Raw genomic sequence first — 16503 nt, 5'->3', positions numbered from 1 at the left:
TGACGTAATAAAATGACAAAACCAGAGGTTTCCAATATTTACTTAACTTACCAGCCAAAGGCAAACTTCAAAATGGGGTTTCCTGTTCTACCACCACCAGAGTAATAATTCTTACTATTTTATACAATTTAAATAAATTTACCTCAAGTTTATAAATTCATTTACGAGCGTATGTTAAGTTAATGTAACCTATCGCTTTAAATCATACAATAGGCTATTTTACAGTCTACATCAAATATGACCGCAGACGCTTGAGAGATACACAAGAATGTCGCTTTGACCAATCACAGCGCAGATGTATTATGCAGAATATTATTACTGACAAGCTGTTCATCCAATGAAATTCACCGTGGGTGGGGTTTGCGTGAAGTTCGGGATAGTCAACTACACTCAGTTTGCCTTACTCGACTTCACAACAGGATAATGATTGGCAAACAAACCGTTGATTAATTCACTCGAGTGAATGCAAATAAAGCAGCGGATAAAGTTAAGTAAAAAACGTTACTTCAGCGTCCGACGAAGGAATATATGGTTATATTGACATCCATTCGACCAGTCAAACTGTTAAAATTGGGGAGTTTTCTACTCAAAATGTTTTTTGCCCGACGACGTTTCCTTTGTGTGTGTACGGGAATTGCGATAGTTTCATCTGGACAAATCGGTCTAATGGATACCAGAAGATCTGAAAGAAATGTACTTGTTTTATAACGTGTCCTGGAGTCTATTGAATAACTGGCTGACGTGGGGATCACGAAGGGGTGCTGGCCGAAAAAGGAGAGACTCGGGCGGGCAGAGGGGCTGCGCCGCCGCGCGTCTGGGATTAACGTAACGTTACAGTAAACACAATTTGTTTCTTCAATATCCTAATAGGTTTTAATGAGATAATGCAATCTCAGGCATATAAAACGCGAAGGAAACTATGTAGTATGTCTTCTTTGAGGGGTTCTGAGACGCACAGACTGACAACTGCCTATAAATTCATGGATGTTTACGTCAGTGAATGATTTGGAAGTTTGTAAAGTTTATAAAGGCCATCGATACATGCTGTATTAACTTTGTTTTTAATATCTGATGCATGTTACGAGTGCTGTCTAAGATGGTTGAGAACAGATGCTTTGTTCAGAGAGAGGAGGTTTACCGCTGGTTCTCCGCGTTGAGTTCGGCGCAGAGGGCTGAGTTTCTCTGCGGCCTTTTGGACCTCTGCGTCCCCATTGAGCTGCGCTTCCTCGGCTCATGTTTGGAAGACCTTGCGCGAAAAGACTACCACTCTCTGAGAGATGCAGAAATCAAAGCTAACAACCCAGCTGACCTCGCCAACCTGACCAACATCACAGATGAAGTCGTTAGGAGCAAGCTGCTCGTCTCTCTCGCGCTCCTCATATCGGACAACCGCGTAGCAGCGGGAGTTTTGTTTAGGACCCTCACTCACATAGACACCATCATTAATAACTACGGACTTCAGCTTAACGATGGCCAGACGGGAGAGCAGTTTCTGCTCCTCTTCACCATGGCTTCGAACCATCCCGCCTTTAGTTTTCATCAAAAGCAGGTGCTGAGGCAAGAGTTGACACAGATCCAGGAGATCCTTCAGGTGACAGTTGGTGAGGCGCAGTCGACGTCACACGGGGGCGGGGCCAGCGCTGCTGAGCTCCCAAACGTGAGCTCGACCCCGACCTGCTCTTCCCAAATTACAACATCCACCTTCAGCTCCTGCCAGGTCGGATGTCCATGCTGCAAGGTGAGAATTATTTCAAATAGGCATAAAATTCACTCTATTTTCTAAATGCAGTTTTATGTTTTATCCATGTTCTTTTTTTTATTTTTTATTTTATTTTTTTTGATCTCGTAATGTTGACGCAAAATAATCATAACTGCATCTTCTGGTGAAAATATCAGACCCCCTCTGACATATTCCAGTCTGATGTCTTCTCCAATCATTTATTCAATTTAAACCCCGCCCCTAATCTGTCTTCTCTTTTGAGTGCAAGGCCCACATCGCAAAATCCAATCACCAATGGAAGTATAGAACCAGTTTTCTGTGCTGCATTGTTTCTTTTTCAATATCTGTTACATTTGGATATAAATGAAAATGAAAATGTATGCATTTAGCAGACACTTTAATCCAAAGCAATTTACAGTGCATTCAGGGTAACATTTTTTTACCTAACATGTGTTGCCTGGGAATCGAACCCACAACCTTTTCCACTGTTAATGCAATACTTTACCACTGAGCCGAGTGGTTGGTTCTCAGCTAACAGGGAATATTCTCAGAACTTCTGTTTTATCACATCTTCAAAGTGGTTGGTGTAAAGAGAGGGGAGCGTCAAAAGATGGGAATTGAACTTGGGTGTTAGAAAGCACAGTTGCACTGTGTGTCAGTGCACTAACCATGAGGCTACTGGGGCCAACTGGGACAAATACATTTATCCAAAGCAGCATGCACTGTCCCCTCAGTGCAACCTGGGGTTAAGTGTTTTAGTTCAGCAATGCTGATGGTTCATAGATCACTCCTTGGGGATTTTGAACCCTCAACCTTTTGCTTACTAGCCTTGATCTGTAAATACTAAGCCATACACCCCAAGATACACAAGTCAAACCTGATTTATTCAACAGTATCTATGGGGAGCACCAGGAGTAATGAACTGGGGTCATCTGGCAAAGACAAGCAATTCATGAGAAGTCACATGACTCACAACTGAGGAGTGTTTACTATCTTTTTGAATCTGTTCCATACTCTCCTGGGGGTTCAGGAGTGATCTCAACAAATCAAAGCCTTTACTGTAACATAAGACTCACACTTGCACTTGTTTAAACCCAGTGTGTAATGTTGAATTACAAACGTATAATTATGCTGTAACTCAAAAATGTCAGCTTGGTGAGTCAACAAATGTGCTTTGAAAACAGTGACAGAAGCAGCAAGACATTTGTTCTTACAATAACAAAACCCTTTCATTATAGAATATGATATTATGCAGCAATTCTTGAATAAATAAATGTCAAAATCACATTATATTTGCTGACATGGTGCACACAAAGTTCTGAAGAGTATTGCATTGCACAGCTGCTATGTAATTTAAATGTATTTGCTCTTAGCTGGTGTCATTCAATCCACTTCACAAAACTAGGATGTGTGAAATTTTCTTGCATTTTGTCTTCTTGTTCGTGACATGTCTATGCATGAATTACGAATGGCATGGCAACGACTAAGATAATGTCGCAATGACAGGAACCACACCACTTTTCTTCGTAATTGGTGTTGAGGTTTGATAGACAAATCTAGAAAATATGCTCTTTGCCAATTTGGGTAAGGAACCTGATTGGAAACCTAACCAGAATCTGTGGTAAAATGCCCTCACTGTTTTTGAAAAAAGGCTGTTATGCTCTCCAAGGCTGTATTTATTTGATTAAATGTACAATATAAAACATTAATATTGTGAAATAGTATTGCAATTTATAAGAGGAACTGCTTTGTATTTGAATGTATTTTAAACTGTAATTTATTACTGGAATGTCAAAGCTGAATTTTAGGCAGCCATTACTTAATTCTTCAGTGTCACATAATCTTTCAGAAATTAGTTCGTGTGTGCATTTGTTTCTTTTTAACTGTAACCATTACTGTTACCAGCAATTACTGGAATTAGAGGGATTTGAAGATACCTCATATCAATTTCTATAATTATATAATCCAGGCAGAAATCTTTGTCTGTGTACAATCTAAAACAAAACTCCACCAAAATGCAGAAAGTTGATGAAATGCCCTTTAGGGTGTTTTAACACTTCATGATGTATGTTTAATATATTAATTGCTGATTCCTTGTGTTGTCAGATGTAAATCTCATGTTATCTGTACAAACATGGGCTCATAACATTCACACATGCTGCCGAAACGTGGGCTTGAATGGGTGTAGTGGGAAAGTACCCGGTGAAGGCAGAGAAGGCGGTTCCATTTAGTGATTTGTTGATTTTGGCTTTCATGAACTGAAGCTCAGCACATTTCTCCATGCTTAAATCAGCCCCACTGTGTAACTCTCCTGTGATTCATCAGGAAGCTCGACTGCTTGCTTTTTCAAGAGGCCTAGGCCCTTTACACTAGCCTAAACATCAACAAAAACACATGCTGTTTTGTCTCAAGCATTTTTTTTTTTTGATGCTTTGATTCTAATTACTAACAATTGTTTTAATTAAATTACAGATTGTGCTGCTTAAAATTTTAGAATTAAAAATATTTTTATATTTATATTTTGAAGAATGTTGGTAACCAAACAGTTATCTGGGTGCCATATATATATATATATATATATATATATATATATATATATATATATATATATATATATATATATATATACAGTACTGTATATCTGATTGTGAAAGTAAAATGAAGGCCATATCACACTGACTTTGAACTGACATGAAAACAGCTATTCAGATAGTGCTTAAAAATGCAGTTGATTTGCTTTTCTCATCTTGCTCTTCTTTGTCTGGTAAGAATGGATTTACCCAGCTGGTAATTCCAAGGACTTATTTCCTTTGTGTTGTGATCCACACTTCAGCTGACTCTTCAAAAGAAGGGCATGTTTTTCAAAGAGAGGAAGAGAGCAACAGCGATTTGGCAGCGTGGGATGTGGATGTGGCAGCGGTGGACTGTACAGCAGCCCTAATTGGTTTCAGAGCTGACTTTTACTAGCTGCTGTGCTTAGCATATGTGGTACCGGCCTTTTTTGCTCCTACTCTGTTTTAGCAAGCTGGAAGATGTGACCTCAGAGCAAAAAGAAGGAGGAGGAGCTGAAGTATTTAACTATTGAACCTGCCGATCAGAATGGGGATTTTTGGTTTGTAATCTAATTATCTGATGAATCACAGCTAAAAAGTCAAATATATTTGCATTTATATGTTATTTAATTCTTAGATGTGCTACTCTAAAGTGATGAAAAATTACACAATGTAAGACGAAGTTGCCCAGGATGACTAATTATAGAACACTCATCTATTAACAGGAAGTTCATGACTCATTTTTTATGCAAGTCAGAGACAGTTGTTTTGATTCATTGAGCATCAAGATTTGACCAAACACGGTAACAAAACTATGTAGTGCCTGATCTTAGTACAAACTTTTTTATTATTTGTTGTAATGTGTATGGAAGCTTCCTTCTGCTTCAGAGTGAAAAAAATAAGTTTTATATAACAATCGCAACTTCTCGTAATTATACATTTACAGGTGACACATCTTGCAATTGTGATTCAGTTTATCTTAATCGCAAATTTGTATCTCAAAGAGTGATTTTACATCTAATAATTAAAATTGTTTATTTTTTATGCATTTATTTAGTTTAAATCTCTTTATTTAAATTTTTTAAATTATATTCTATTTGTATATTATAATTTCTTATATTTTTTTATGAAAATGTAATTCTTAAATTTAAATCTTAAGATTATTTTATCTCTCCTTTTACCTTTTTTTTTTTTTACTCTGAGACAGAAATTAAATGTTTCTGTAAATGTTTTCAGATGTTTAGTTTCTCTTAAAAACTCAGTAAGCTTGTCTTCTTAATTTAAAGTGTTGTATTTCTAAATCTCGCTAGATATTGAATGATTCCATGCTTTCTTCAGTCAGAATTCAATCACATTGTGGTTGACACAAACCATGTGTATTCTTTTTGCAAGTAACCTCTAATATGTAATGCAGAATAAAGGCCTGTTCACACCGAGGACGATAACTATAAAAATAAAGATATAGTTCAAAAATTGTTCTCAACATTAAAGAATAGCAGAGTCCACACCACACGCTAATATAGTTATCTTTTTAGTTATCGTCTTTGGTGTGAAAGGGCCTTTAACATATAGAATCCATATGGAGTGATCTAAAAAAGCAGGCTGATGTGCTGTCAGATTAAATTAAATAAGTGTAACAACTGTGACTGGACAAAATACACGTGTCCACTTTTAATTCTAACATATATTTGAACTTTGACCTCTTTTTCCAGAACGTGCAACGGGAGGTCACAGGAGGTCAGACGGATGAAGGCTTGAGTCCTGAGGTCACGCTGCCAAGTCAGTCACTCTTGTGTCAGGAAATGCCACTCAAAGTGCATGTCGAAAAACCCTGCAAAGGTGAGTTCCACAACTTTGGATTCACAAACACACTCTGTGATGTTATTTGCAAAACAGGGTCAGTCATCCTATGGTCTTAATGCTAGAACTTGGCTAAAAAAAGACAGATTCTAATACAGAAGCTGGAACAAACTGCACACGCTGAAATCTCTTAAACCGAATCTTTTCATTCATGTGAGACAGCTGGTGGAAGATATTGATAAAAACTTATTTTAGTAGTTTTGAATTATTTTCAGTTCCTTTATTTTAGTGCAATATTTCAACTGTTAATTTTTTTAAATTATTTTTTATATTTTATTTCAGCTTTATTTCAATTACTTCAAAATTTTCATAATACTTTTATTTTTTAGTAAGCAATAATATATGGCATATAGGGGGTTGATTTTAGTGTTTAGCATATAAAATTACAGAATGTGGGAAGATGAGAGGGGAAAAAAACATGAAATTATTAAAATTTGCTTGGGTTACCTGCAAACATTTTCAATGTAACAAAAACTGTGTTGTTGAAAGGTTTAGACAAAATGGTTTGTAGCCAAATTATTTTGTCTAAAACAAGGCCACATTCATTTTAAAACCATAAACCAATGTTTAATGCATCAGTCATAATTATTGAATGTGTTGTCTTTTTTTTATTGGTTTGCACGTTGTCTTGAAAACTTGATTCTACGATTTCAGGCAAGACCTAAGAAAGACAATTTACACATTTATTTGTTATTTTCCATAGTCATATCATTTGATGGGTGAGGCTTTTGGCAGAAATCAAGTGTGGGGTTTTGTTTTGCCAAGCGCAGCATCCTTCACACTAAACAATGGCTCTAAAATTGTATCAGGAAGAATGTTTTTTGTGGGGATTAAATCGATAGCCACACACAGATCTACAAAGACTGAATATGCATTATCACACAAGCAAGAGTGCCATTGTACTAAATAAAAAAATAAAACTTTGTATAATATTGAGTAACTTACATTGCTGACAGACTATGAACAGCTGTTTTGTTTATTTTTGCTTTGCTAACAAATATAGTCTGATTATGATTTTGCAATTTGTAATTTTTTAAAGCATGCACCTGATTCGCTTCCAGTGTTTTAACATCTGATCTGAAATGCAGTTTGTTTTTCTATTTTTATTAAAATCAAACTGCATTCTACATGAAATCCGGGCATTATGTTTCTCATATCCGGTTGAAGATTGATCCTTGCTGCAGGTTTAATGGATTTTTAGTTATGAGATTTTTGATCACTTGCTGTTGCACTCTGTGTGAACTCTGTGTATTATTGTGGACAGACTGTAAATACAGGGTTCATATAAGTCCCCAGAGTTTGCATTCTCAACTAGTGGAACATGAGAGAGTTTGCCTCAGGCTTGATGGAAAATTTTGGCCAGGCACTTTTCCAGTGTATTTCTTGGTTTGTGTGTAAGTGAAAGACTGTAGTTTTCTATTTTAATCCTTAGGAGAACATTAGAGACACAACCTACTATATCTTACCCAGACTCGCATGTCCACACAAGTTTTGCTCAGGATGTGTGTGCTGTCATTTCATGAGTTATGCTCTGTTGTGAGCATAAGTCTATATTTTTGGTCCTGTTTTTTCTTGCTGTTGGCTCAGTCAGCAATAGCACCAGATGTCACATTCACACACTAAGGAGTCCACAAACTGCTCGTTTATCAGAAAGACGTGCATTTCAGAGTGTCATGCACATTCTCTGTTTATTTCAGTATTTTATTCCTGTATAATCAGAATTCTGTATTTCTACATTTAAATTTTTTACATTTTTTATATTATATTATATTAAATGAAAAGTACATTTGTGTGTGTGTGTGTGTGTGTGTGTGTGTGTGTGTGTATATATAGAGAGATAGAGAGAGAGAGAGAGCTGGTAAGCGATTACAATTTGTAATTAATTAATTACATGATGTGGTGATAAATTAATCGCATATCAAAATTGGCTGAGAAACTTCTCCCAAAAGTTAATTTAAAGTCATTGTTATGTAAAGCATGAAACAAAAAGTAGCTTCAGCAAGAAATATTTTGTTTAATGAAATTTCATATACTCTTTGGAAATGAGGTGAGTAAATGATGACACAATTGTCATTTTTAATAATTTATTTGATTTATTATATTATTATTACTATGTAAATATGAAATTATTTATTTAATGAAATTTTACTCTTAATAATTAATTAAAACTGACAGTAGGATGTGGTAAATATCTTAATGATTAAAGGCGTCATATGATGCTTTTTTTAAAGATCATTATTTTGTGTATTTGGTGTAAGAATACGTTGACATGCTTTAATGTTAAAAAAAAATACATTATATTTCAAATACTGTACATTATTGTAGGTCCTAAATGCCCCGCTTCTCTCAAACGTGTCATTTTCTACAAAGTCCCTCCTTCCGACAAGTGCAGTCTGCTCTGATTGGCCAACTGACCCAGTGCATTGTGATTGGCCGAACACCACAAGCACTCGTTGGAAATGTAACGCCCCTTTCCATAATCGCAAGCTTCATCTTTCAAAATAAAATTAAAACAGTTAATCATGTCCTTAGTTTTACCAACAATTCAAGCTGAAAGAGGAACCGAGTGGTGTGACAGACACAGTGATGAAGCTCATATGTGTTTGCAGTACACAAGCCACGGACGGTTAAAACAACTGACTCCACTGTGTGACCACTCTCTTTCTCTCTCTCCCTCTCCCTCTCTCTCTCTCACTCTCTCTCTCACACACACACACACACACACACACACACATGCGTGACGTGCAAAAATCTGCATTTGAACATTCAATAGCATATACTTAAATAAAAAATTAAAACATAATACAGTAGATGATTCAGAAACTGCTGATTGTGGTAGCAAAGTCAGATTTACCTCCTCTCCTAGGTTTACGAAGCAGTCGTCTATAAAATACGTTGCTGTTCAGTTGTAAGTAATCTTAAAGATTCCTAAATGCATCTACTTTCCTTAGTTGTCAGTTATAAGCATCAAAATTAAAAGAAATAAACGTATGAAATATATCAGTCTGTGTGTAAAGAATGAATATAATATACATGTTTCACTTTTTGAATTAGTGAAATAAATCAACTTTTTGATTATATTCTAATTATATGACCAGCACCTGTATGTATATATGTGTATGCACAGATTCAGTGATAGAATAAGATGCCTGCAGCTAAAGATATGGTTGGTTGTGTATATATTCTTATGACCTCAGCAGTAGGGGTCAAATTGCTCCATTCATTGCATGTCTATACCATAACATAATGGAAATGTTTATTCAGGCAGGGTTTTGTGCTCAGTGGGTGTGCTGGAGGTGCTGGCCATTCGAATCAAGTGCGGTTTGACTGTACGCAGCAGGTCGGACAGACTGTTGTTTTGTCTGCTGGTAATTTAATGCTTCTCCACTACATTACCTCACAGGCTTCACCGCATGTCTTCAGCACGAGCTTCAGCCATCCGTCAACACTCTCACATACACACATGCATTCATTAGCAAAAGAAATCACAAGGCTTCATTTTCAAAAAAACATTGCAGGTTTGTATGAACATGAGTTGGATCAAAGAGGGTTGAAACAGCTGTTCTTCAGAGAGGCACTGCACAGGATCTCACAATGATAACAAAGATTTTTTTCGGGTCCTTTGAAATTCCCGGAAGTTCTGCTGAGTTTTGGTGTTTGTGGAGTTAATGTTGAAATGGATGTGCTTGAGTCCATGACTCTAGATCTAGATCTACTTGTCTGTTTTTGTGCATATGTCTGTGTTTAGAGTTGTCATAGTGTTTGTATGTGTGTAGTATAAGGCTTGGTGGGTAACCAGAGCTGTAAGAATGGGAGAAATCCTTGGATTAGCCGGCCTGGCATCAGGTATGCGGCAACTGCAAGCCCCGGGGCATCCAAAGTATACAGAGCGTAGAGACTAAGATATGTGTGTGTGGGTGTAAAAAAAGTACAGAAATCTGTGTGAGAGAGATGTTTGTTTGTGTTGAAGCAGAACTCAAAATAACAGTTTCATAAATATACATTAAAGGAGTAGTTCACCCTAAAATGAACTTTGCTGAAAATGTACTCACCCTCAGGAGAGGACTGGGGAATATCTCGAATGCTTGAATACTTACCTCGATTACAATTATTTAACAATTATTTGATTTTTAGTTTCATAGTTCATTAAAGGTTTGTACCTTAAATATACTCAACTATTTAAAGGGGGGGTGAAATGCTCGTTTTCACTCAATATCCTGTTAATCTTGAGTACGTATAGAGTAGTACTGCATCCTTCATAACTCCAAAAAGTCTTTATTTTTATTATATTTATAAGAGAAAGATAGCCTGTACCGATTTTTCCCGGAAAAACACGAGCGCCTAGAGGCGTGACGTGTGGGCGGAGCTAAAGAATCACGAGCGCCAGAAGGCTTTTGCGTTGAGAGTGTTTGGAAGCTGTGACACAGATCCAGAGGCTGAAATTTAACAAGAGCAGCATCAGCAACGACGTCTCTATGTGGTATGTACTGAAACTGTATATATTTGCTTAGCGGTTTTGGAAAATGACTAAGTTCCACTTTATGTCGTCTTTTTTTTTTTTTTTTTTTTTCTTTAAGCTGTACATGTAGAAAGTGCAGTTTGATGACAACATCGCATGTTGTTTACTTGATGTGCTTACGCACCGATAGCTAAGTTAACAACACAGAGATATTTGAAGCAGTTTTACTCACCGCATGTGGTTCCAACACAAGATCGTGACCCTTTTTCGTTGGGACTGCATTATCCTTAAGAAATAAACGATGTGCAATCCGAAATGCAGGGAACAAACAAAAACACTTGCATAACTCAGTTGATGCTCTGTAAAAATAAACTCCATCCACTGGTCCCTTCTCTTTGTTTCTCTTTTGGTAATCTGTGCAGGGTTGTCTTGCCCTGGCAACCAAAAACACACTTCTTTTGTGACTTTTCGCGACGCTCTCGCTCTGATCAGGCTGTGCTCAGCCTCTCAGTGCTCTGCTATACGGGAGCGCGTGCTCTTCCGGCAGAAGCGCCTTAGGACCCATATAAGGAAATTCCGCTCCATCTAACATCACACAGAGCCATACTCGAAAAAAACTTTCAGAAACTTGTGACAAACCGGAAAGGTTTTTTTGGAACCAAAATACTCCTTCAAACGTACAACTTAATTTTTTAAACTTTGTCCATGTTTAGCATGGGAATCCAACTCTTTAACAGTGTAAAAAACTCAGTATGCATGAAATAGCATTTCACCCCCCCCTTTAAAGTGGATTTTTTAATTTTTTTAAAGTGCATTTCTTATCTTTGTGATTTTAAAAGATTCGATGGAAACAAATAATTTATGGTTATTTGTTACAATATTTCACACAATAAAATTATAGCTTGTTTGATATGAAGACGTCTTAAGAAAAATTATATTTCATTATATTTCATTAAATTCATATTTCAAGAAAAGAAAATAACTTTTTTTTTTTGCAAACAAAATAAAAATACTGACATGTCAGAGGTAGAAAATAATCAAAATCCCTATTCCCTTGCAAACAAAACACATTTTAAATATTGGCATGTGAAAAGTATCTTGTACACTTATATGTCCTGTAAACAAATGTTTTAAAGTAAATAGAACAAGCCCCATTTCAGTGATCTGTCATGCTATATGCGCATATATTTACTCTAGATTCTTACTACACAGAACACGTTTTTGCATCTAAAACCGTGAGATGCAGTGCTCAGGAATGGTTTTATTAAAAACATACAGCGCAGAATGCCTACTCTGCCATGTTGCAGTCAAATACAAACGTTATCATGCCAGCCAAAGCTTGCAACAGTTGCCCCGCCTCCAGGGTCTTATTGCTCCACTGTTTTGGAACCTATGTTGATGAGCAGTGCAGCATGTAAAAGCTTAAAGTGTTTTAAAAGCCACTCATGTGTGAGACACCACAAAAGACAAAAGTGCAACAGTCATATTGCACCAACTACACATGAGGTAGTATGTTTTTTTCAACTGGGGATGGACTTAAAAAACTCTTTTATGATGGATTTGACTTTTAAAAACATGCAGCTTTTCACTTTCCAAGATGTTAATTGATGGACTGGAGTGGTGTGGATTAATTGTGTATTACTGTGGTGTTTTTATCAGCTGTTTGGACTCTCAATCTGACGGCACCTATTCAATGCAGAGGATCTGATGGTGAGCAAGTGATTTTATGTAAAAAATCCCCAAATCTGCTCAATGAAAAAAAGAAAAATTATATGGTAGGCTTGAGGGTGATAATATTTTTTTTTAGCAAGTTTTTATTTTTAGGTGAATTTTTCTTTTACAGCTCAAATCCTATTCAGATAGTAAATGTATTTGTATTTGTTGAATTCTTTCTAGATAAATCAGCAGTACTTCGGGCATCCTGCCTGATTTAAAAACAAAATTAAATCTACAGAGATCCCAATCCTGTTCAGGCTTGGTATATGACATTATTTACACCATTAAACCCATCCAAATAGTTATATTGTATGGTACAGTTGAGTGCAGAAGTATTACACCAACCCATCCTGGAGTTTTCTATGAAAAATATCAAGTTCTGTCTCTGGAGTCATGACTTTTCATGAGCGATTTCCGGATGCTTGAATTGGCCTGACATTATGTTGACTTTGAATTGGAATAACAGGAAGAGGAAATTACTCAACTGCAATTCAAAGAAATTCAACACTGTCATTCAAATGTTTTGCCACAAATCATTAGATCATTAAGTTGGATTAATTATGTTTAAATTTTTCTTTAATATTTATAATAGATTTTTTCCTCAGCAGATTAGACATATTTCTCTAAATTAAGATAGTAAGTTATGATTTCTTCATGTTGTTTTTAAACTTTATTAAAACCATTATTGGCGTAGGAAATTAAGGGAAATGATCATCATTTTGGAAAATGTTTATGTGTTCGTGGGTTAGGGTTAAAACTGGAATATGAAATACAATAAATGTTGACTAATTTTAAATGGATCTGGATTTAAAAAAACAGTGTAATAATACACATTCATATTGAACCATTCGGTACAATGCTTCCAGTTCGGTACGCATTACAAACCAAACTATTCGTTGGAATAATCTTATTTCATTTAGAAAATAAAAAAGCTTAAAGTGTGTTAAATATAATGTTCTCAGTGCCACTGCCCTCAATAAGGCAGCCCAAATGATGTAACAGGCACTGTGCTGTCTGCCCAGTGGCCTCACGATAACCTCACTTTGCTGGGGTGTGTCGAAAGATGATGATCTGGTATCAACGATAGCCTGAGATATTGTCAAAAACATCAATTGTTGGCAATATTAGAAGGATTTGGCATTTACAATTAATGTAGGCTGTTACATTCTTATTTTTATTAGGCCTATTATTATTACTAGTTACTTTTATTGTTAAATTAAAATTACAATTAATTTTCCCCACATTATTTACCGAATAACTGAGGTGATGAAAGGATAACAAAATATTAGGTTATATGTTTCCTCCTCAATTAAAATGTATTTAAAAAAAGGTATTTTAAAACAGGTCTATACAATTAATTATAGGTGTAGGCTTAATTAAACGTGCAGTCAGACAACCAGGGCAGACAAAAGGGTAAAAGGGTAATCCACAAGACAGGCGATGGTCAGCGCAGGCAGCAAATGATAAGAAAACAAGGCTAGGCAGGGCAACAAGGAACACAGAAACTCAGAAAACACAGGAACTTGGACTAGACATGTGCTAAACGTTAAATCACCAGCAAAGTCAGAGAGTGTGTGCTACTTTTAAAGTCCTTCTAATGTGAGACAGCTGATGAACAACTGGTGATTAGAGTTAAGGATGTGTCCAGGCAGAGGATTATGGGAAATGTAATTACTGAGATTAATGGTGCGTTCAAGTCATCTCATATAGATCGTATTTACGAGTTGAATGCACATGAATGCCACCACAACATCTAAAATACCAGTGGGGAGCTCAGGATTTTCTTTAAGCCCCGATCTGTACGAGTTGGGGGCGTGTCAGTGAATAACATGGCGGAATACACAATACATAAAGGTATTTAGCTGTGATATTGTCAGGCTTTTCTATTTACAGTGCAGTAAGTTAATCGACGACGCATAATATTATGGTATTATAATATAACAATGCAACTTGTAACAAATTTTTTGCAGTGGCTTCATAAATTAATTTGAAACATTAAAAAACAAAGTATACCTCATGCACATATCTTTGTTCTTCATTTTCTAGAACAAAAATTTAAGAACATTGCTGTATTTTTGGGTTATTAATTAAGAGAAAGTACTCCGCCATTTTGCTCCGACGAAACTGACTTGAACGCACATGCCGTCGTAAGCACGACTTCCCACCTCGTGCGTACGAACTTCCCAGGAGGGCTTGAACGCAGCATAAGATGTTAACAGGCATAACTTTTGCACAAAGTTTGCACGTTGCTTGTGTGATATCCATTGGCTCGCCTTCATGGTTTAAAACAGAAATATTTTCAACATTGCGAGTCGACGTAACCAATTACCCCTGTACCGAACCAAACCACTGTGTTGTACCTAACCGAACCATTAATTTTGTGAACCGTTACACCCCTAGTATTTTATAGTAGTTATATAGCGATAATAAACATTAATCATTTGTATTGTTATTATTGCTATATAAATACATCTTTATACATAAGTGTTATTAATAAGAATACTTTCTTAAAACATAAAATATAACAATAATGCATTAATGTGTGTTTTCATGAGTTGTGAAAACAATGAAAAATAAGCAAATGCTCTAAAATAACTTTTTAGATGAAAATGCATCAAAGAAAGCATCACATTCTATTATAAGCATTGAATTTGTATATAAGCTTTGGATTTACATGCAATCTTAATTAGAAACATCACTATTACAGATCTGAGTTTTAGTGACATATAGCAAATGCTCTTTAAATGATTTTTTTTTGTGTCAGATGAAAGATGCTTTGCATCTCATCCCGTTTGTCTTTGTCCGTCTGCACTTATGACTGTCATCTCAAACCACTACACAAACCTCTTCTTCCTCTGGCAGTGACCTCTCTCTGGGTTTGTGGTTGACTTTCACTCTGTGGCACACTCACACACATATAAAAACACACAGTGTAATGAGGGGTTTGGCGGGTGGTTTGGGAGGAGATGGCAGGCATCTCTCTTTGCTGAAGGGAAAAGCCTCCTCCTCTCTGGAACATTCCAGATGAGCTCACACTTGCCTGCTGGAGATGAAGAAAGAGATGAGACTATCAAAGACTGGAAAACAAGAAAACTCTGTGATCGTTTATTAACCTTCAATTCACTCCTAACCTGTATGACTTTTATGACAACTAGTAGTTGCTCGATCTTAGCATCTGTTTTTAAAAAAATGGCTGGAATATTTCTGAATCTCAATGAAGCATTGGTGGCGATCTATTGCTCTTAGATCTTTTGATGCATTGAACTCAACAGAATTCCATTCAGACTTCTCTCGCTCTCTCTCTCTCTCTCTCTCCACACACACTACAGGAAGTGCTGACTCTGCAGGGTATATTTAACATGCTTGCCCATGTTTACGGTGAGCAGACTCCGGATGTGCTCCTGCTCACTCGTGTGTGTGTGTGTGTGTGTGTGTGCGTATGTATGCAAATGAAGACTTTTTAAAGTCTCTTAGGCTAACCAAGGCAACTTTTCTTTTATTTAAAAATACAGTAAAAAGAAAAATTGTTGAAAAATTATAAAAAAAATAATAAAATTCTATATACAATTTAAAAAACTCTTTCCTGTTTAATTATGTTTTAAGATGTAATTTATTCCTGTGATGTAAAGCTGAATTTTCAGCAGCCATTACTCTAGTCTTTAGCGTCACATGATCCCCAGAAATCATTCTAATGCTCAGTTGGAACTCAAGAACTTTTTTTTTTATAGTCAATGGTAAAAGCAATTGTGCTGCTAAATTATTTTGTGGAAACAGTGATATTTTTTCCAGGTTGATGATCAGAAAGATATTTTTTAGCTTTTGTAAGACTACAAATATTTTTATATTGTCATTTTCAATCAATTTAATGATGAAGAAGTATATACGTTATAACACAATACATATATATTGCCTTCTGTCCTTTTTTCTCATTTTAGAACTTCATATTAAAGCAGTTAAGACGCTGGTTTGCCATCAAAATGTGTTTTTGAAATGAACTGCCTGGAGGCTCAAATTCTCGCCTCTCAGGTTTTTCCTTTTTAGCTAAATACGCTGAGCTGAATGAGTTCTAACCTGCCAGAAAGTGCCTGAGAGGCTATTAAGTTCTTGAGGATTTTCTCACATACTCCTCTCCTCTAATAGAATCCAAACGGTCTGTGATAATACTACCATAATACAATTCGAAGAGTGTGTGTCTA

General features: G+C 36.1%; 1 pseudogene; it reads left to right on the top strand.

Annotated features, from left to right (window-relative positions):
* The first annotated feature begins 379 nt into the window (after window positions 1-379).
* The window catches only part of LOC113043140 (zinc finger CCHC domain-containing protein 14-like), a 28041-nt pseudogene continuing 11917 nt past the window's right edge, over window positions 380-16503 (top strand).

Source organism: Carassius auratus, chromosome 25, assembly GCF_003368295.1.
Source record: "Carassius auratus strain Wakin chromosome 25, ASM336829v1, whole genome shotgun sequence".
NCBI lineage: Eukaryota > Metazoa > Chordata > Actinopteri > Cypriniformes > Cyprinidae > Carassius > Carassius auratus.
The sequence above is the reverse complement of the archived record's forward strand: the minus strand, read 5'-3'. Positions and strand labels throughout refer to the sequence as shown.